Genomic DNA, 23,799 nt, shown 5'->3' on the forward strand with positions numbered 1-23,799 from the left:
TGGACAGTACGGAATTGTGGTGGGATGTGTTAGTCCACAGGGCAGGTGAGCAGCAGAAGGGGCTGGGGGACAGGATTGGCTTTAAAAAAACTTCTTCGAGCTAAACTCCTGATCACAGTCATATAGAATGGCATTCCATGGAGATAAAAGAATTAGCAGTTTAATTCTGCCATTAAAATAAACAAGCCAAGCCCAGCTGTGTAGCGGAATACATAAAAATTCATGGGACTTGACCTGGAAATGATCACACCTCCTGTTCTGTGAGCACAGTCAGACACGGGACGTTGGGGCCATTCTAAGATTTAGGATTCCTGAACAAATGTGTAGGACAGGTTATAGTGGAAATAGCCCCCATTTATTGAGAGTGTACTATTTTATTGTGACAAATAATGGTTCACATTTAGTGACTATTTGCCTGGTGCCAGGCCTAAAGATAGGTATTATCTTATACCTCCCAATAGCCTTACAACGTAGCTCTTTAGCCCCATTTTACAAAGCAAGAAGCTGGAGCTCTAGAAGGTTCAGCAGCTTGCCTGCCGGCCTAAGTGAAAAACCTACAGTGCCCTCCTGGCTGTCCCAAAGTCCTATTTGCCTCACTTTACCATGCTGTCTTCCACCAAAAAATACAAATATGTGCAAATAAGTGTAGAAAATCAAATCTGTAGAGGGATGTGTGCAATATATTTCTAGTTATATAAAATTTGAAAACATATAAAACACTAACAATTTTTATGGATTCATAATATGCTTAATAGTATCAAATGTGCAATGGGAGTGACAAACACCAAATTCTGGCCAGTGGTTACTCTGGAAAGGGAAGGAGGAGATAAACCATATCTGTTACGTTTGTTTCCCTTAAAAAGAAAAGAAAAAATCTGAGGCAAATATGGGAGAATGTTAATTATGTTGAAGCTGAGTCCTGGGTATTCATTATATTGTTTTTCATCCTTTTCTCTGAAAAATTTTAAAAGGAAAAAAAGGCCTAAATTACCACATAGAAAGCTTTGGTGGCACTTGCATTGGGAAGCGGGAGTAGCTAGTGCACGCGCCTCTGACGTCCCTCTAGGACCTCTGTGAAACTGTGGCTCTCTGATGACAAGCTCCCTCCTAGTTTGACATCTTTATAGCTTTGTAAATCTAAGATACAGAAAGATGGCGCAAAGAAGATTTTTCTGCCTGTCCTTATTTCTCGTTTTTAAACTATTGCATTAAAGCAGGATTTTGAAGTTTCTGAATCTCTTCAGATGCAGTATAGTATTTTGAAAAGAGCCAGGGCTCTGTGACGTCAGATGACCAACGTCTGAATCCCAGCCCAGCCACTTGACAAACCTGTTTCTGAGGACAGGTGACTAAACCTCTCTGAGCTTCTCTGCCTCTTCTGTAAAATCGGGAAAACACTACCTCGTAGGATCGTTGTGGGAATTAGAGATGACATGTGTGACGGGAGGAACACATCATAGGTAGCCGTGGTAGGTTGTCTCAGCTGGCCTCGATACAAATGCTAATTCCATTCAGTTCTATGTCCGAAATATTTCTTCAGTCTGCATACTTCTCTCTAATCCCAGGGCCATCACCCATCTTCTGACTGCATTCATCTCCCACCTGGACTTGCTAAACAGCCTCCTGACCAGTCATTCTGTGTCCACGCTGCCTCCCCTCCCACGTTTATGGTTTGCTGTAGTCAGAGCTTTCAGAAACCCAATCAGACCGCACCCTTTCCATGTTTATTTCAGCTTTTCATCCTCCCTGTTGGGCGCTCACCAGGCTGTCTGTCCCTGCCGTCCTCGCTCATCTTCTTGCTCACTGCTCTCAGTTGCGTTCTATGCCTCATTCATACTGAGTTTTTAAAATAACTTAAAAGTTCCATACGCTCTCTTACCTCTTGCTTTGTGTCCTCCCCCTGCCCCCTGCCCCACCTCACCTTTCTAATTCTTGCATATTCTTCAGGCTTCATTTTCTCTATTTTTTTTTCAAATTGAGGAATAATTGACGTATAACGATACGTTAGTCTCAGATGTACAACATGATTTAATATTTGTATGTATTGCGAAATGATCACCACATTAAGTCTCCTTAACTAACATCCATCACCACAATTTTTTCTTCTTGTGATGAGAACTTTTAAGATCTACTCTCTTAGCAATTTTAAAATATGTGGTACAGCATTATGAATTATAGACACCGTGCTGCACATTAGATCCCCGTGGCTTATGTATTTTATTACTGGGAGTTTGTACTGTTTGCCCTACTTTACCCGTTTTGCACATCTCCTCCAGCTCTGTCTCTTGGCAACCACCAATCTGTTCTCTGTATCTATCTATGAGCTTTGTTGTGTTGTTGTTGTTGTTTTTAGATCCCATGTATAAGTGAGATTATATAGTATTTGTCTTTCTCTGTCTGACTTACTTCACTTAGCATATTGCCCTTAATGCCCAGCCATGTTGTCTCAAATGGCAAGATTTCCTTCTTTTTATGCCTGAATAATATTCCTGTGTGTGTGTGTGTGTGTGTGTGTGTGTGTGCACACATGCGCGTGTGCACATATCACATCTTCTTTATTCATTTACCCATCAGCGGACATTTAGATTGCTTCCACATCTCGGCTATTGTAAACAACGCTGCAGTGAACATGGGGTTGCAGACATCTTTTTGACTTAGTGTTTTCGTGTTCTTCAGATAAACGACGAGGAGTGGAATTGCTAGATGATGTGGTAGTTCTATTTGTAATTATTTGAGGAACCTCCATGCTGATTTCCATTGTGGCTGCACCAATTTACACTCCCGCCTGCAATGCACAAGGGTTCCCTGTTCTGTATATCCTCGCCAACACTGGCTGTTTCTTGTCTTTTTGATATTAGCCATTGTAACAAGTGTGAGGTGATATCTCAGTGTGAATTGTGTTTCCCTGATGATTAGTGATGTTGAGCACAGTTTTGTATACGTGTTGGCCTAGCTTCATTTTACATCTTGGTTTCTCTAGGAGGCGTGTACTGATTCCTGCCCGAGGTTAAGCCTTGTTATTTTTACCTAATCTCCTGCACTTCCCTAGTCTTCATCAAATAGTGCATTGTAATTTCTTGTTTGAAGTACGTGCTCTATGCAGGCCTCACACTCGCCGTGGAAGCTGAGTAGTGTGTCATGGTCCTTGTTACAGCCCCAGCCTCGCCGGCAAATAATAGGTGCTCAAAAACATATTGGTTTGGTTGTTGGAATGAATTTCAAGACTGATCAAATGCTGCTCCTATACTTCACTCACTGTGTGCTCTTGGTTAAATGATCCTACTGACCCTCAGTTTCCCACCCATTGAAGTGAGATAACACTGTCTAACTCTGTGTGTTGTGAGTTGCAACTGAGCCAGTGAACATAAACTTATAAACTTCCTGGAACACAGTGGATGCTGAATGGGTACTATTTTTCCTTCATAAGTGGAAAAGCCAGAAGATAGAGATTTTTCCAAGAAATATAATTGTGCTTTTTAAACATAAAAACAAACATACTACTTATTTATATAGTAACACGCAGTATAACTGTCTAGTTGTAAATCAAGTAGAACAAGTCTCTGAGAACCTCCTGTCAGCACTCAGCTCAGTGGAGTTGGGTTATCTTCCTCCTACCTCGTGGCAGCCCTAGGCCACGTCCAGCCCTCTAACCAGCCACTCTGTTTATATTGCTCCTTAATTGCTAGTTGGAGATGGAGTAGTTAAGACTCCATACACCCCTTTGTTTGTTCCCCATTCTGGGCCCTAAATGCCCTCCTGTCGGCTCTTAAATTCTCAGACAGTTGTCTTCCTAGCCCTGCAATTTGAAACCCAGCTCTAAATTGTCCTTTCCCAGCCCTGGTGTCTGTGGCGTGGAGAGGGTTTTGAACTGCCTTGTACAGGGGAGCCACGTACCAGCACTACCTCTGACCCTATTTGGTCTTCATTGATTATTTCAGGACTGTTGTATTTAATTCAGATTTAGTAAGACTAGAATTTTTAAAAAGCAAATAAAACTTTTTTGAATTGTAAATTAGTACATGCTGCTATCGAAAATTTAGAAAGCAATGATCAAAAGGCAAACAAAAATGACACGTCATCTCATTTCCCATCAGCAAGCACTGTTAATATTTTGTATTTTTTCAATCTTTGTCCTTTTCCTTAAAAATAAAGTTTGTTTTATTTTTCATTTTCTAAATCAATATTTATAGACAAATTATACAGAAACAACAAATGTCATCTTAGTGTTAAATGTTCCAGTCAAAAGATACAGGGTGGCTGAATGGATAAGAAAACAAACCCCCTACATATGCTGCCTACAAGAGATTCACTTCAGATTAGAAGACACACACAGACTGAAAGTAAAGAGATGAAAAAAGATATTTTATGAAAATGGAAAAAAAAAAAAGCTGGGGTAGCAATACTTATATTAGACAAAATGGACCTTAAAACACAGGCTGTAACAAGAGGCAAAGAAGGACCCAGCAATTTCACTTCTGGGTATTTATCTGAAGAAACCCAAAACACTAATTTGAAAAGACACTTGCATCCATATGTTCATTGCAGCATTGTTTAGAATAGCCAAGATATGGAAACAAGTGTCCATCGATGGAATATTACTGAGCCATAAAAAATAATGAAATCTTGCCATCAGCAACAACATGGGTGGACCTAGAGGGTATTATGCTAAATGAAAGAAGTCATACAGAAAAAGACATACCATATGATTTCACTTACATGTGGAATATTAAAAAAATAAACAAAACAGAAACAAACAGATACAGAGAGCATTTTGAGGGTTGGGTAGATGGGTGAAGTGGGAAAAGATATTAAGAGGTACAGATGGTAGTTACAAAATATTCATGAGGATGTAAAGTATAATATAGGGAATATAGTCCATAATATTGTAATAACTACATATGGTGTCACATGGGTACTAGATTTATCAGGGTGATCACTTCGTAAATTATATAAATGTCTAATCACTATGTTGCATACCCGAAATTAATGTAATATTGCGTGTCAACTGTAATTGAAAAAAATTATTAGAAAACAAAACAAACAAAAATTAAAACAAATGTCATCCATAGTTGCATGAATATTTTTGTTATTTTTGACATTTTTAAAAGTAAAAAGTATATAAATAATACAGAGATAGATTCTCATATTAAAGTTTTTAAACATTACAGATAAAATGAACATACCCTTTAATTCTTCCGCCGTTTCTCCCCCTCATCCTCCGAGAGTAACACTTCAGTCCATTTAGTGTGTATCCTTTCTAAGAGGCAGGAAGGAGGGCAGTTGTTACTGTCACCTAGTGGGTGGAGCCCAGGGATGCTGCTAAACATCCTCCAGGGCGTGGGATAGCCTCTCCCCCCACAAGAACTATTGGGTCAAAAATGTCAGTAGTGCCACTTTTGACTCTCAGCCCTCTTCCTGACCTTGTTCTCTGACCACGCACACAACACAGTGTTCAGTTTTATGTGTTTAAAATGTAAGTGGCGTCATACTTTATTTTTCTGTCTCTTGCTTTTTGCTCTTAACGATATGCCTTAATGCCTTAGAGGTATCTTTAACTCAGTTCATATACTGTTGACCCTTGAACAACACAGGGGTTAGGGGCACCTACCCCCCATGCAGTCAAAAATTTGTTTGTAACTCTTGACTCCCCCAAAACCTAACTACTAATAGCCTAACCGATAACATAAACAGTCGTTAACACATGTTTTGTATGTTATGTGTATTGTATACCGCAGTCTTATAATAAAGCAAGCTAGAGAAGCTATTATTAAGAAAATCATAATGAAAATAAATGTTCAAAATCATAAGGAAAATTTTGTTCTAGGGTCAACTATAGTTCTACCTTATTTCTTTTTTGCATAATATTCCATTGTATGGATTTGCTATCGTCTATTTAATCAATCCCACATATGATCCTTTAGGTTATATGTGATATTTTAGATTATCTTTCTGCCTGTTTCTTTGTGTGTATTTCTCAAGAGGATATATTTAGAAGCAGAATTGTTGGGTTGCAAGGTATTACTCTTGTTTCTGGGAATATGTAAAAACCAATAGATTGAGATTGCATCGTGTGTATATACAATGTATTAAACCACTCTTTTTATTTAATATTATACCAGAACTCTGACAGAGGCTGAACTATTGGTTTACCCAATCTGTTTTCTTTTTTTTCTGGACCCATGGCTTGACTACATTTCCTAGCCTCCTTTGAAGTTAGTAGTGGTTTGTAACTCAGTTCTAGACAATAGAATGTGAGTGGAAATGATTTTTGCTACTTCTTGGTCTGGCCCATAAAACTCTTCCAGTCATGATCATCCAAGCTCTTTTCCTAACTGCAAGGTGGGTACTGACACTGAGGGTAACTTGGGTAGCTACAGAGTGAACATGGCAGAGCTGCTGGCTGCGGGGTCTCTGAACGCCTGTGTGGAACAGGGACCCATCTGCCTCTGCCAATCTGGCACCACCTTGGAGGGTCTCATGAGCAAGAAATAAACTTTTTCATGTTAAGTCAGTGAAATTTTGGTGTTTATTACAGCCGCTAGCATTATTCTAATTAGTAAGTAAACATTTTTTTTTGTTTGAAAATACCATATTATGATATCTCGTAATATTGTTGTAGCATAATTTATTTAACCATTCTGCTATTACTGAGTGTTACTATGTATTTTTATGTTCCTAATTTTTTATGATTTTTTTCCGTGTTTATAATTTTTTCTTCTAATACTGTGACAACTTATCCACAAAAATCTTCATTTAACTTTCTCATTATTTTGTTTGTATAGAGAAGTGGGAAAATTTTTCACCCCAAGGGACATTTGGCAATGTCTGGAGATGTGTGGTTGTCACAGCTTGGTGGTGGGGGTGGGGCTGTGCAACTGGCATCTAGTGGGTAGAGGTCAGGGATGCTGATGCTACACATTCTGCAAGGTACTGGACAGCTGCTCACAACAAAGAATTATCCAGCCCAAAATATCAGTAGTGCCGAAGCTAAGAATTCCTGCTCTTGAGTCTACAAGGCAAATTACTGCATCAAAGGACATTTTTAGGACTTTTGATTTGTCTGTCAAGTTGCTTTTCAAAAAGGCTTCATGAGGTTATATTCCTACCAGCAATGTGTGAGAGTACGCACTTCACTCTATTCTTACCAATATAGTGAGGTTTATTATTATTATTATTATTATTATTTTATACTTTGCTGTTTGAAAGTTGAAGTAGAATCTTGTTTTCTTTTCTTTTGTGTCCTTAATTGCTAATACAGATGATTTTTTTCCTCCATGTTTGGTTTTTTTATATTCTGGTAGTGAATTTTATGTTTTTTTATCCCTTATTTATTTATTTTTTTGCCTTTAATTTCCTTCATAATGCCATGTTTTTGACATAAAGAAATAAAACATTTTTATAGTCATATCTTTTGATTTTATTCTTTGGTATTTCTATTATTTTCAGGCTTAGGACGTCCTCCATTCAGAGATTAACAATTCATCAATATTTTCTTCTAGTTTTGTGTGTTATGTTTTTTTGTTTTACCTTTTTTTATCTGTCTGATATTTATTTTGAAGGATTGTATTTTTTTTAACCAAGTGTTTCATCTCCATTTACTTGAAAATCCTTTATTTCTCGGTTGATCTTATAAACAGGATTTAAAAAGAAACCTTTAACATAATTTGAAAAAATTCATTTGCATTGAAATATGTTTCTTATAGTTCAAAATTTCACACAAATATGAACCCTGGCCTAGAAACATGAAATGCAGCAGATGTTTAGAGAACAATAAATATGTCAGGAGGTCTGGGTTATAAGGAGAGACATAATAGTAAAAACGAAGGTTGGAATCACATTGTGAAAAGCGTCGCATGCCAAGCCTAGGGGTTGGATTAGTGTGCACTGGGAAGCCATCAAAGGTTTTTAAGCAAAAGGACGGCATAATCAGAGCTTTAGGGAAATTAGCAGAGTGGTAGAACGGAGTGGGTAGAGGCCTGATGACCTGTTAAGAGGCTGTGAAGGCAGTGCAGGTGAGAGATAAAGAGGCCCAGAGCAGGAAAGGTCTAAAGTAAGAACGGGAGCCTCAAAAAGCAGATGCCGAAAGGACTGAGGCAGTAGTGCAAGTGCATGAAGCGTGTTTGGATGTAGGGAGTGGACGGGGTCTATGGGGAACTTGAAAATGTGTACATGCATTGTCTGCCTGCGACAGCCACTGTTCAGTTAGGTGGTTTTCCTATGAGAATGTGGGTCACTGTTGTTAAATCTGTTTTTGTTGTTGTTGTTGTAGTTGTTCCTATGGAAGCTGAAAACCTGGATTTTTTTTTTTTTTTAATGTGAGATTTCCTAATTTAAAAAAACGCAAACTGTGAACCAAATAAAACATGTTTACTGGCCACTATGTGCTACGTTAGACATACTTCAGAGGTAGATTCAGTAGGACTTGCTCATCATTGGATCTAGAGAAAGGAGATTTGGAGGAATCAAGGTAGCTTTGGAGAAGGGGCTATGCATGGAGCGGCACAGCTGTCTTGAGCTGTAATGACGGGGCTTGAATCCTAGTATCGACTTCCTGATGGGAGGGCTTTGGGCAAATCACTACATCTCTCACCTGTGAGACGGAGATGACAATAGTATCTGTCTCATGGGATTGTTCTGAAGATTAAATGTGTGAATACATGGGAAATGCTTAGACCAGTGCCTGGCACAGAGTACTCCTTAGTAAGTGATAATTATTATTTTAAGTAGTTATTAGAATGAATACTACAGTTAAGAGAATAGGTTGTGGGCAAAGCCAGCCGGGGTTAATCTCTTAACACTTTTTGCCTGTGTGATCATGGGTACATTACTTCACCTCCGTATACCTCATCTGTAAAATGGGGACTAACAATCCCGTCCTAATTCTGTTGCTTATAAAGGGTCCATCAGGATGGTCTAGTAGTAACTAGATTTGTTGAGTCCTTTTGAAACTACTTGGATTTCTTAATGAGAAAAGCAAAGCTGAAGGCTCCACCCAGGTAATTAACTGTGATTATGATCACTCTCCTTTTTTTCCTTTTAAAATATTTCCTTCGACTTAGCTCTTTATCAGTAAGACTCTGTGGTGAAGGTTACACTTTGAGCTTGTATCTGAAGAAGTTACTCTCCCAGCTCTCTATTCCCTTAAATTGGCCTCCCCTCCAGCCCCTCTACCCTTGCTCTGGTTCAGGCCCTTATCATTTCTTTCAGACTTTGTCACTCAACTCCTAACCTGTCTTCCTTATTTTTAGTTGTGGCCTTGCCACAATTCACCCTTTACGCCACTCCAGTGATCTTTCTGTATTGCAAAACTGGAATTCATGGTTACTTTAGTTCTTGTATTGTTGCTATGGTTTTGCTTGCTTTTCTATGTGCCAGTCACTAACGTAAGACTTTGCAACTGAACTATAAAACTCCTTTCTAGAGTGCCAGACATATCAAGTAATCTACAGAGGGTGCCAAAAAAAATGTATACACATTTTAAGAAAGGAAAACTGTATTAAAATCGTAGTAGTCAATATATACCAATAACAAAAGAAGTCACGTTTGACTTCTGCAATTACAAGAGGTGCTCAAAGTGGTTCCCATCAGCATCCAGACACTTCTGATGATGGCAAACTACTGCTTGAGCAACACTGAGCAAAGTGTCCACTTGTATACATTTTTTTGGCACCCCCAGTATACCCTAGTCATCCCCCACCTCCCCAACAAATCCTTCTTTGTGTCCTACTCCAAATTTGACTAGCTGTTCTATAGGTCCCTGCCCAACTGCCATTCTGAGACTTCCCTTCCCTAATTCCCTTTGCCTTTTCCTGTCTTTTTTTTTGTTATAGCACAACTTACATATTTCAAATGAACAAAAAAATTAGTATCATTTACAGTATCTTAAGATAAACTGCCTTTGAATAGGAGCTTCCTTGTCAGTACTTTGAGGTCTGCAAGACATATCTAGAAAATTTACTACTGTGGAAAAAGAAGACTGCTTAAACTTAATGGGGGCAGGGAGAGGGCCTGTGGTTTTTCTTTTGATTAATTGCTGTAACACTGTCCTTCAGGTGGCTGAGGGAGTTTCATATTTTCTTTAGACATCATTAGGCGCCGAAGTTCTTGCAGGACAACTTTGATGCCAAATGAATTCTGCCATTTTGCTAGCACTGATACAGCTCTTGGGTCCACCATTCCATTAGAACTATTAACTGCATTCGTATTAATTTTTGTTACAAATCTTACAAAAGGGGGTGCTTCTGGGTATCCTATGTTAAGGCTATATATTTGGTTTTCATAAATTGTCATTTAGAGGGATTAAAAAGCATCAGAGGAGGTTCAATATATAAACTGAAACCAGTCAAAAAAGAATAGCCATATTTCAGAAAATATACCATTGGTGAGCTCTTCTATGATAAGGCTAATATTTTTTAAAAAGGAGGCACAGTGAATTTAAGATATCGACATTTATAGCCGTAGCTGGACGTTTATTCTTGGACGCCCAGTTGTCATCCCTGTGCATCTTGTAGGTGTCATGTCTTTGTCATCTTTTAGACCCCAGCTAACTGTACCATCTCATACTCCTTTCTGGCCTTCTTTGAGTTCTTCCAACAGTCTGAAATTGCGAGGGACTTTTACTCCTGAGCCCATGGTGGCTGCCATCTTGTGTCACTGTCCACGTTTTCCTGTCTAGTAGCTCTTGTTTCCTGCATTGTGTCTTTTTATTTTGTTCGCATCCATGTGTTGCTGGAGCACACCTTTATTAGTTCCTTGAGAAAAGATGCATGATATATAAAGTTTTTGAGAATTTGAATGTCTCAAAATTCTTTAAGTCTACCCTCAAACTTGAGTGATAGTTTGGCTAGGAATAGAATTCTAGATTGGAGTGCTTTTCTCCTAAAATTTTGACAGTATTTGATCCATTGTGGTTTAGCCTTCAATTGGTGTTAAGAAGCCAAATGCTACTCTGATTCCTAATTATTTGTATATTAGCAGATTTTTCTCTCTGGAATATTTTGGGTCTTTTCTTTGTTCCTGTTGTCCTGAAATTTCATAGTGGGTCTTTTCTTCTTCTTCTTCATTGTCTGAATTTTCATGTGTTTAATTTCTGGGAAATTTTCAGATAATTTATTCTCCATTTTCTTTGTTCTATACAGCTAGAACTTTATCAGTTGGATGTTAGGTGTCTAGGGTTGATTCTCTAGTTGTATTACCTGTTGTTTTTCTTCTTTTCAATTTCTTTTTTTAAAAATCCCACTTCCTATGAAATAGCATTCTTCAATTTGTTCTACTTTGTATTCTGTTTTCTGCTGTCACTAAAAAATTTGAGGACTTCTCTCATGTTCTCTGAATGTTCCTTTTGTGTGGCACACAAAAGTGCATGGCTGCAGTATATTGTTTTATGTCTCTGAAGATTTTATATTTTTTGAAAGTTTTTATTCCACCCTTTCATTGTATCTGTTCCCTCTTGAATTCCTTTTTTGTTGTGCATTTTCATCACTGTCTTTCAAGTTAGAGGTTTCCTCAAATGTCTGATAATGTTTGACTGACTGCTCATATTAAGAGTGAGACACCAAAATCTGATTAGAGCCTCTGTATGATTGGGTTGGCCTTATGCACAGATAGATTTCAATGCAGGTTGAAATACAGTGAGTTTTTGTTTGTTTTAATTTGGGGGATTACCTCTTGTTAGCATATGCACACCTTTTCTTAGACCAATTTCTCCCAGAAACTTCCAGTCTGCTGCCACATGTAACTGCCAGCCTAATAGAAACTGAGCAGAGCAAAGGGGCTTGTAATGTGGAGAGGGATGCTCAGTGAGGAGAATCTCACCATTCTGAATGCAGATTTTCACTGATCTTCCTGTTTTGAGTATAGCGTTTTATTTCTATCTTTGTCTCTAAACATCTGCAGAAAGCAGGCTTCCATCTTTTGCCAGATTGGGGGTGCACATCTAGGCTCCGATTGCTTCTTATATAACTTTATATCCCATCCTCTGTTTCAGCCCTGCAACCCTTCTCCTGAACTTCAGAAGTCTTAGTGCCTCAATTCCTACTCCTTTCCAGCATTCTGCAGCTGGACTTGGCAACCCCGCTTATAGGCAGTTGGTTTCCGTTTTGCTTGTCCTACTAAATCAGTTACCGTTCATCCATCTGCTTTCCATCTTCCCAAATTTTGTGGATATCTCTCATCTGTTGGCATCTTTCTCAATCTTTTTATTTTTATGGGCTTACAGCTTAAAAAAAAAAAAAATTCTTTCACTGTTATTTCACTTGAGTTTCTGACAGAAGTGGAGAAACTTGGGGGTTTCCACTTACCCTCGTCACCCATAGGTCTATTGTACTTACTTTCCAGTCTGTCTCCTAAGCGGTGAGTGACTCTTTGGCAGATGCCTTGTCTTGTTTATTTTTATATTCCCAGGGCCGAGGACATAGTAGGCTCTCAAATGTTTGTTGCATGAGCGAGTGAATAAATAAATTTTAACTGTTCCTTGTTAGTTTTGTAAAACCTTTTCTTTTCTTGATGTTTCTGGAAGCAAAGTGCCTACAATGCCACTCTAGAGTCTACCATTGTGGCAAGGTCTGTCTCCTTTGAACGCAGCTGGTATTCACAGTATGCTTGAGTTCCTTAGAATTCCCAGTGGGCATTGTTATGCAGAGGATTTTATTAAGTATCCAATGATGAATCTGTCTCCCAGACTCTTATTGCCAACCCCCTGAAGCACATCCTTGATGCCCGCAGCTGACTTAATCACCACATTGCTCTCAAGTACCCAGTGCATGTTTCATGCACTACTCTGGTTTTGCCTCTGATGGCACCCATGAGGAGTGTGTGGACCACTATTTATCTTGTTAGAGTGGAGATATTGGAAGAAGCATCCCAGGGGAAATGTAACTCACTTGCGCACATCTGGGATTCTGCTGTAAAAGACTGGCAAAGCCCTGATTGGAACTGAGAGTGAGGTTGTGGATAGTGGCCTCTACTGTTATCACCAGTTCAGCAAGTTTAATTTTGTTACACAAAAATTAGATGAGGGTGAAAAAAAAACAAAGTTCTGTCTTTTGGACAACTCATAAAATGCAAATCAAGGTTTTGTGTTTCTTTTAAATTAAAGTTATCATGCTTTCACATTATGGAGAACTATTTCCGATAGTTTAATGTTTTAGTACTGATTATATATATATATATATATATATATATATTTACTTCTTTCCATTCTTTATTTTGCTTCTATTCTATACATAAGAGATTACTCTTAACTCTTACCCTCACGTAATGACTCCCTCTATTCAGCATTTCTACCTTTTTTTTTCTTAGATTCCAGGCACATAAGCAAGCACAGAGTGGAGGCACTATCAGGAGAGTAATCTTAGAACTTGGGAAACAAAACTTTATTTGTCTTCCTGGTTTCTCCCTCATTTCCTCCCGCTCTCCTTTTCTGACCTATAAAATTAGGTAAAATAAGCTTTAGATATAATCAGATATGATACAACATGTGCTTTATTATGGGGGGAAATGTGCTGCTACTTTCTTGGGAAGAAGCCAGAACAGGAAAAGGCTGTATCCCACCCCCATCTGGAAGGGGGCATCATCAGAAGTGTCATCACTCATCACTTCACCTTCTCCCTCCCACTGCTTTCTCTCTAACAGTGACCAAAATCATCACCTCCCCTTTCACCATTTACTAGAAGCAAGGTAAACCAATCCATTCCTAATCCCAGAGTTTTTCAGAAAGGAGCTTCTGAGGTTTCTATAAAACTACACAATTTCTAGCAGTCTCTATTTAATACCATAATACTTTGAATGGAACCTACTGAAAATGGACCCTGCCATTCTGAGAGTTGGGCTAATTCTTTCTTCCTGTTGAGCTCCCAGCACACATACATTACTAAGGCACATTTAAATGTTCCTGCCTGAACTCACAGCCCCAATACCACTGTTGAAAACCATCTCTATCCCTAAATGAAATAAACTTAAACCTGAATCATAGCCATCTTCTGAATGTCTGTAATTACACACATTTGGGAGCAGCTTTCTGGGATTTTTTTCAGGCATGCCAGACGCATTAACCAGTCCTAGACTTGGCACATTCCCTAAACTTTTCATTTCATATCTCAGCATTTATATATAATCCCGAGGATAATATTAATCAAATAAAATGCATCTCTGTTTAGACTCATATGTAGGTTGGCAAACTTGAAGAATTCCAAAGGTAGTTTTTATATCTGGGGTGTGGTGGGACATAAAAAAAATTGTAAGGTGCTCGAAAAATAACAGTATGGTGGAATGGTTGCAGGTTTTTTCTTTCTCAGTCTTAATAAAATTCTGAGTCTGTATCCAGTTTGTGATACAGTTTGACAATAGCCATTTTTTAAAAAAAATACTGCAAATGAAAAACACCTGCCTGCTAAGCTTTTCTAAGCACCTAATTGTAAACGGCAATAATAACACGTCCTTTTCAGAACCAGTGCCCTTCCTTCTTCCTCATTCTTGTCTGGGATTTCTGGATGAGGCGATGCAGTGTGATGGACGTACTCAGATTTGCAGTCAGGTGGGCCTAGATTTAAGTCCCAGCCTTGCCATTTAGTAATAATTATTTGACTTCAGACCAGTTGCTTAATGTTGTCTGTTTCCTGATCTGCAAAGTGAAGGTAAAAATTCCTACCTCATAAGGCCTGGCGGGGATTGGGGATAATGTTAGTAAAGCACCTGATATATTATATTCATTGATTCTGAGATGCTCATTTCTTCACACTTTCATATCTCTGAAATCAGGATAATCTTATAATCAATAAGTAAGCATACTATCATTGCTTAATTGCAACATTTTTATCCCTTTATTTGTGGTGCATATTGTAAAGTGCTTCTTAAGTTTATGGCAAGTTTGATTTGATGAAATACAGTATGCCTGGCTCTCAATGAGTAGTTGTCATACTTATTATTATGATACATTTTTTCTAAGAAAGATTTTAATGGTTATCAGAAAGAATCTGAGTTTTACTAATTTTCCTAGAGCCTAATTTGGAATACCATTATAATTATTCTTAGGAAAGATAGTATTATCACAAAAATCATAGTGGCTCCTGTTTAACCATTTCATGTCTCATGAGAACAATGCAAAGGTAAAAGAGAGTAGGTTTCATAAGACTTTTAGCAAGAATGTGATTGATGACATTGAATGTGAGGGGCAGCAGTGAGAAGAACAAGTACAGATACAGGGACCTATGCAGACAGACACCAAGGGGACAGCTGACACACACCTATGGAATGGATCCTATATTTTTACAGCTGTAGGAAAGTTAGTACACCAGAATTTTACTTAAAGAGACTTAGAGGTTGAGAGGTATTGGTACCACATATTCATTCTGGCATTTTAGATGGCGTTTTCTTCTTTTCTGTCCTGTGCAGACCGAAAATCCCATGACTATTAGTTTGATTCTTCAAGTGTTTGCTGAGTGCCTGCTATGTGCCAAGCTTTATGCTAGACTCTGAGTTAAGAGATGAAGACGATAATTCTTGGCTTCAAGGAGTCCCTAGGCCTGACCTGTCTAATGCTGTACTCCTCTGTCCTTCATCCATTTCCTGTATCTTATTGCTTCCAATAGAAAATATAGGAATCATCTCTTTTTTGCATTAGAACATATTTCCTTTGGAACTTTAGTATATTTTCTGGTATTCACTTTCATCAAAAACAAGCATGTCACTGAAAAACAAATTTAAAAACTAACACGATGAAGAATTTGATCACAATTGTAATTAGCAATTTTATCTATCAGTGTAAAAAATATATAAATTACCTATATTTAATGTCAGGTTGGATAGTTTTATAGTAAATTTTTTAAAAAATTTAGAATCTCAATTAAAAATTATTTTGTCTTCAGTGAACTTATTGTGTTCCTTTTTCAGATCTTGGTGTAATGCCTTCTTTCTTTGTCTGGGGATTGCCAAAAGGAATGTTTATGTGCTTGCATGCCCAAATAATTTCTGTGCCAAAGGAACAATGACAAATGCCACACAAGGGAAATGACATTTTCAGGTTTTTTAATTAATATAATGAGAGGAGAAGGAAGGCAGTATTTTAATGCATTTAAATTTTAAATAAATGTACAAAATAGATGAAATGAATGTAAATACATGAGTCTAAAATTATTTAATTTACTCAGTTTTATTGGTATTCAGCATCTATAATAACAGCTAGCAGTAATTGAATACTTGTTATGTGCCCAGCACTATTCTAAGCTCTTTAAGTGTGTGCTTATAACAATCACATGAGACAGATATCATTACCCCCACTTTATAGATAAGGAAACAAGGGCAGAGAGAGTCACTAACATCCTTAAGGGAACATAGCCAACAGAGACATGAGCCAAACCTGGACAGTTCTAATCACTGTATTGCCCTGGAATTGCTAAGTCCATTATTATTCAGGAGACAAAATCAGTAGCTGTTAGAAAAGTTACGCGTTTGGTTAAAGTTATTAAAGTTTGCCATTGAATTTGTCACTGAATAGCTGGGTTGGATTTTAGAGAGAAAAGCAGTATGTACTTAAAATATATTACAAATCTCATCTGTAAACATTGTCACATAATTTTAAAGATAATATTTATTATTTAAAATTAAACTGTCAGAAATCAATTCTAAGTGGATCTAGTACATAAATAATTAGCATTAAGGTAAAGATTATGAAATAAAAACTGGGGTAATTATAATTTTGGGTGTCTAATAAAGCTGGCCTTGAGTACCTACCGCATATGAGGACCAAAAGACGGGGGAAAATCAATGATAACACTCAACGTTTTGACTGGTTATTGGAAGAAATAGTGATAATATTTACTTCTTTTATTAATCACAGAAGCACAGAGTAAGAGAGGCTTAGGAAAGGCAGTGAAGGCTTGAGTTTGAGGTGACTGAGATGGTGTGAGGGAATGTTGGCAAAGCAGAGTGAGGAGAGTACCCCCTGGGGTGCAGAGTACCACCTGGGGTGGAGGCCTGAAGCTCGGGGCTCTCGGCCTATCTTTGCTGGTCATTAGCAGGTTGACCTTTGGCCAAGGTACTTGACATCTCTTGGCCTCAGTTTCTGCATCTGATGACCCTGAGGACATTAAGTGTTGTTCAAACTCTGCTCCAAACAGTCCATAAGGTGCCATAGATTCTCTTAAGGGTACGTGAGGAGAAAAGTGCACCCCAGTATAAGCAAACCTAAACAACTACACTTTTACATGTATTTGTGTTTTAGTTTAAACAACTTTTGATACCAGTGGATTAGGTGAGTGCCTCTTCCAGCTCCAAAATTCTCTGTCTCTTGGTCTGAAATCTAAGCTTGGAATTTCCCAACAGGGATAGAAGTTGAATCTGCTGGAATAAGTGAAAGGACAGAGAGCTGAGATTGTGAGCCATTTAGTCCTGACCAGTTAGAAGTCATGACATCCGGAAGGTCTCAGCCTCCATTAGGACCCATCCTTCACAGTGGGAGCCCGTAATGATATTCCTTCGGGGATCGTTGCAGAAGTTTTCAGTTGTTTCTTAATTTTCTAACATCTTTCCAGGTTCTTTGAGGACTTCTTTCCATCCAATTAAAAAATTTCTTTTTTAAATTGTTATCAGCTGGCCCCTGCAAATAAGTTGTCCTTTTCTTGGGCTTTCTTGCTTCTAAGAACTGTCGTCTGCTCTTGTATGTACACTTGCATACGTCTGTGTTTCCCATCCTTCTCCCTCTCCCTCTCCAACATTCCCCATTATTTCCTGCCCAGTCAAAGCCAGATTTTATGATTCAATGTAAATACTGTCTTCAAAGGGTGATTGACTACATTCCAACCCCCTACAGAACAATGTTTTATAGCCCACTAAAATTCAGCTTGGCTGGCAAGTGTGGAATGGAACAGTTTTGATTGGACTAAACAGCACTATGGTAGAGTATGTCTCCTAACCCAGGTCAAATTACTGCATAAGAAACCTGAGTGAATTATGTCATAAAAAGCTCATTTGAGACTTGGTTATCTGTCTCTCACCCCCACCCCCCAAATAAAACTGAAGACGTAGGTAAAACCAAGAGTGGGAAATAAGTTTTCCAAAATAATCGTAACTGATGATTTCCAGTGAGTGAGAGAACATGTCCCCAGTCAAACTCAACTCTCTAATACGACTACCAAGCCTCTAGGATTTTGACTTGGCCGCCATTTTGTGGCCAAAGAGCTTTGTGGAATGGAGTTCTTTGTAAAAATCTTCCTAGGTAGGTAGCAAGTGGCTGCAGTGGAAGGTGTTAGGATGTAAAGGAGGGAGGAGAATCCGTAAGTAACCTGGAGGAGATAGATGTTAGGGAGTAAGGTTTCCTTCCTCTGACCTTCAGCAGCGTCCTTAGCATTCGCGGTCCTTCCTGAGGAAGGAGCATCCACGCTTCCTTCCATTGGCGGCAACTTGGCAGTTACGGCACATAGCACAGATGCCTGTTGTATTGCATCAAGTTTACATGCAGCATCAAGTTTTTTAAAAAATGAAATCATTGTAAATTCTGGCAGTTTTTATGGTATAATTAAAATGTCCAACAGGATACCTCTGGGAAACTAAATGCAGTTTTACTATTTATAGAGCCGGCAGAGGTAGTGTTTCTTGCCAACTTTCATATCTTATGACCTATAAATTGCTCTTAATAGCTAATCTGTCATCCCAGCTTCTCATACAAGAAAGCTTGTTTCCTTATTAATCTGTTAATTTGCATCTGCAAAGGACATTTTGAAAACATTAGTTTGAAAACATTGCTGGATTAATGCTGGGCATTATAAGTAATTTATCACCTGTGATAGCAATTCTTAGATCTAGGTAATAGATCTCTCTAACATTGTGTTATTCTTCCAACCCCAATATAATTTTGATAAAAATAATTATCATGAAAACTCCTCTGCTCCCACTGTATTAGAAAAGGCTGACAAGTTACCACGGAGAAGCTATAACTATCACTAGCCGTTCTCTAAGATCATAGTAACAGATTCAAAGCAACTCTTGCAACTATGGTACAGGATACGGTAGAAAGAATTCAGATGTGCACAAATTAGTCTGTTACCTTTTCAGTAACTCCTGCAGAATACTCCTCCAATTCTAGGTTTAGGTATTGGGACAAACTGGTTAGATTGATTGTAGTAAACCCGACACCAATTATTGAGCATGAAAATGATTTAAGACTAAAGACCATGTAATTAAAATGTCCCCTGTATGTGTGATATTTAAGTCTCTTCTTCAGGCTGTGGCTGTGAGTTGATGGTTCTTAGAGATCTCACTTCAGGAAGCTTTCTCCCTGCCAAGAACTCAATATTTACTATTTATTTTTTGGTTTGTGTTTTGTTGATCTATTTTTTTTCTATTTTAATCCAAGAAGAATTTGTGGGAGCAGGAAACAAAACATCAAAGGGAAGAAATCAGAGTAATGAGAGGATTAATGTCGTATCGTAGGCTGAAGCCAGGGCAGAATTTGCACATATTATGGGATTATATCTGGCTGTTAAAGGGAGGCTCTGCAGCAAGCCATGTGCTTCCTGGTGACCTAAACAAAAGGATCAATTTGACCACTTATAAGATTCATATTTTTCTTAAGATAAAACCAAAGCAGCTGCTTGGTAGAAGCATTGAAATCTGAAAGAAATTTTCCATTGGTCCTTATAAAGATACATTGGATAATGTCCTCAACAATATAGATTATCGTTTTTTAAATTATTTTTGTCCATTTGGTTTTGTATGACTATTGAGTAAGCAACTCTAGACCATCATTTAACCTTTTATACAGAATGACTTTATCAGCTCAGTGCTGAATAAGGGTAGATTTGCAGGCTATCGTACACTCACTAAATAGGGGGTGTATGTCATGTAGGCCTGTAGGAAGTGTAAGGCCCTGCAGAGCAGGGTTCAGTCTTCTGTTTCTACAGGTTTATGTTTGGGTGGCTACTCATTCCCCCTAAATAGGTCTGGAATTTGGGTTCATTACTACTAGTTAGACCCTTGTATCTGGGTAAATACAGGTTTTTAGAAACTAGCTGAGTTTTGGGTTTTAGTACCTAATTCTCCTCAAATTTAGTTTTTCTATAAGTGTCTACAATTTCATTATCCAGAAACCTATAGTATTTGGTAAAGGTCTAAAAATTTACTCATCCAGAAACATAGTAATTCAAATAATTGAACCACTGGATAATGTTACTATAATTGTAACAACTGGAAGGTGGAATTAATTGATGCCCAGTACTGTGTAGGTCAGGCTAGGCCATGTTGTGCTGCAATGACAATACATCCCCAAATCTCTGTGGCTTGAAACAACAAAGGTTTATTTCTTGTGCCCACTAGATACTCATTACAGGTCAGCCAGGGCTCTGTTCCACATTGTCGTGATTCTCACTTGAAGTTCATTTCTGATGGAGCAGTGTGTACTGAAGAGAAGAGAGAAGGTAGTGACGCATGCACTGGTTCCTAAAGCATTCCCTGGCTGTGATCACATTTATTGGCCGGAGAAGGTCACATCGCCGCTCATGCCTGACTTCATGCAGGCAGGGACGTGCCGATTTACCTGCTTGAAAGGAGAGAAGCCCGGCAGCATATGTGTGAACAGCCTGAAAGATTACACTAAATATTAGTAGGGTATCTTATTTTATTCTAATTAGTTATTATTTTAATTACACATTTTGTTGTTGCTGCTGTGACTACTGATCTCCCTTCTTTTCATCTACTTCATAGAAATACATGAAAGTGCAATCTGATCATGTCAGTCCCCTGTTTAAACCTGTGACTGTTATTGTCCCCGGGGCAGATTATAAGTCTTCAGTGGAGGTAAACTGTGTGTAGTCAGCTCAGCATGAGAGTAGAGTCTGAAGTATGTGGGTCTGAATCCTGGCTTTGCTAGTAATTGCGTACTTTTAGGGATGTCACTTATCTCTTTGAGGCTAATTTTATCCCACAAATGGATATATAATAATAACACATACTTAACACGTTGCGTACGGATCACGAGAATCTTCACGAGGGATTTAAACCCCGCCGTATGCAACGTGTTAAGAGGGTTGTTACAATGATGAAATGAAGCAGCTTGCATGCTTCAGATTTTACAAATTGATGGACAAAGAACTCATCCACGCCTACCTTTCCAGACTCCCCTCCAGCCACTGTTCCCACTCCCAGGTCTAAATAGCTTTGGCTTTCTAATCATTACACAGTCTGTCCTACTTCCTGCGTTTGCTCATGCTGTTTCCAATTTCCTAGAATGACCCACTTCTCCAATGAGGAAAAACTCCAATTTATTTATTTTTTAATCAATAGACTTCATTTTTAGAGCAGTTTTAGATTCATAGAAAATTTAGGAAATAGTCCAGAGTCCCTCCCTCTTCTCCACTCCGTTTCCCTGTCATTAGCGTCTTGTAGTCGTGTGGTATATTTGTTACAATAACCAATATTGATATCTTATTGTTAACTATAAAGCCCATAGTTTACATTAGGGTTCACTCTTGGTGTTGTATGGCCTATGGGTTTTGACAAAGGTACAATGTCGTGTGTCCGCCATCATAGTATCATGCAGAATAGTTTCACTGTCCAAAATATGCCCTCTGCTCCGCCTATTCATGCTTTCCTCCTGCCCTGCAACCACTCATCTTTTTTGTTCTCTATAGTTTTGCCTTTTCATATGTCATATAATTGGGGGTCATACAGAAGATAGCCTTTTCAGACTGGCTTCTTTTATTAAGCAGTATACATGTAAGGTTTCCTTCTTGTCTTTTCATGGCTTGATATAGCATTTCTTTTTAGTGTTGAATTATTTATTGTAAGGATGTACCAGGGTTTATTTAACCATTCACCTATTGAAAGACCTCTTGGTTGCTTCCAGTTTTTAGCAATTATGAATAAAGATGTTACAGACATTCATGTGTATATTTTTGTGTGGACGTAATTTTTCATTTCATTTGGGTAAATACCTGGCAGCATGATTTGGATTATATCACAAGTGTGTTTAGTACTGTAGGAAACTTCCCAACCAACTTCCAAGTGGCTGTTCATTTGGAATTTCCACCAGCAGTGAATGAGAGTTCCTGTTACTCCACATCCTCACCAGCATTTGGTGGTGTCAGTTTTGTTGTGGATTTCAGCCATTCTAACAGGTAGATAGTGGTATGTCGTTGTTGTTTTAATTTGCAATTCCCTAATGACATAAGATGTGGAGCATCTTTTCACGTGCTTATTTGTCATTGATATGTCTTTGGTGAGGTGTCTGTTCAGATCTTTTGCCCATTTTAAAATTTGGTTGTTTGTTTTCTTATTGTTAAATTGGAAGATATTTTGTATATTTTGGATACAAATTCTTTGCCAGATTTGTGTTTTACAAATATTTCCTCCCAGCCTGTGGCATGTCTTTGTATTCTCTTAACAGTGTCTTCTTCAGAGCAGTTTTTTATTTTAATGAAGCCTAAGTTATCAGGTTTTCTTTCATGGGTTATGCCTTTGGAGTTGTATCTAAAACTCATTTCCAAACCCCACATCCCCTCTATTTTCTCTCATGTTATCTTCTAGGAGTTTTATAGTTTTGCATTTTACATTTAGGTCCAGGATTTAGTTCCAATCAATTTGCTCAAAAGGTGTAAGGTGTGTATAGATTCACATTTTTTTGCATGTGGATGCCAGTTGTTCCAGTACCATTTATTGAAAAGACTATCCTTTCTCCACTGAATTGCCTTTGCTCCTTTGTCAAAAATCATTAGACTATGTTTGTATTAGTCTAGAGAATTTTCTTGAGTATATTAATGAATGAACAAATGAACCAACCAGCCAACAGAGTGAAAACACTCCTATGTCTCTGTAAGCTTTGACCACTTGCAATGAGGGGCTTTTACCAACATTACCATGTTTCCCCGAAAATTAGACCTAGCTGGGCCATCAGCTCTAATGCGTCTTTTGGAGCAAAAGTTAATATAAAACCCGGTCTTATTTTACTATAATATAAGACTGGGTATGATATGATATGATGATATGATATGATATGATAATATAGTGTAGTGTAGTATAGTATAATATAATATAACACCAGGTCTGATATTAATTTTTGCTCCAAAAGATGCATTAGAGCTGATTGTCCGGCTAGGTCTTATTTTCAGGGAAACACGGTATATGTAGGACATACCAATGATTCTAAAATACTGCTGGGTAGAGAGTGGATTTTCTTCTACGTACATTTGCAGATGACTAATATGAGTAATATGCTTCAGCGTATGAAGATGATGACACTTCTCACTACAAGTGGGGCAAACTTGTGTTATATTTTTTAAACATGATGTAACTTCATGTTCTGTTTTCTGGTCATCTTCTACCACGTCTTTGAAATGAATAAAGCTAAGTGAGAATTATCATGGATGAGGTAGAAAGAGAAATTAAAATCTAAAATTTTTGAGCATCTTCCTTGTGCCAAGTACTGAACCGCACTCTTTACAAGTATTTTCTTATTTAATACCTATCAAGGCACTATGAGGTAGTAATATTCCCATTTTACAGATGAAGAAACTGAGGCTCAGGTGTTGCATAACTTGTGCAGTATCACATAGTTTGTCATTTGAACCCATGATTCCAGAGTCTGTCCCTATTATTTTACATCCCTCGGCCTCTTGGATTTTAGAACCTTGAGTTTGTGGGCACGGAACTGGTAGGGAATACAAGGTGCATGTGGATTTGGGCAGTAAAAAAGAAAAACCATGTTTCTGGTACTCAGTTATATCAAATATTCTCTATATATGCATTTAATCCTCCCACAAAATATAACCCTTATGAAAAACACATACAATAAGGGGGAAACTGCTAGATGTG

At 38.1% G+C, this 23,799-nt stretch overlaps 1 protein-coding gene and 1 pseudogene across 3 annotated transcripts in view; one reads left to right on the plus strand and one right to left on the minus strand.

Annotated features, from left to right (window-relative positions):
• The window catches only part of TTC28 (tetratricopeptide repeat domain 28), a 611,406-nt gene that overhangs the window by 408,517 nt on the left and 179,090 nt on the right, over positions 1 to 23,799 (plus strand). The window lies entirely within an intron of this gene.
• LOC109460724 (ubiquitin-conjugating enzyme E2 variant 1) lies at positions 10,027 to 10,290 on the minus strand (annotated as a pseudogene).

Source organism: Rhinolophus sinicus, linkage group LG16 (genome assembly GCF_036562045.2).
Source record: "Rhinolophus sinicus isolate RSC01 linkage group LG16, ASM3656204v1, whole genome shotgun sequence".
NCBI lineage: Eukaryota > Metazoa > Chordata > Mammalia > Chiroptera > Rhinolophidae > Rhinolophus > Rhinolophus sinicus.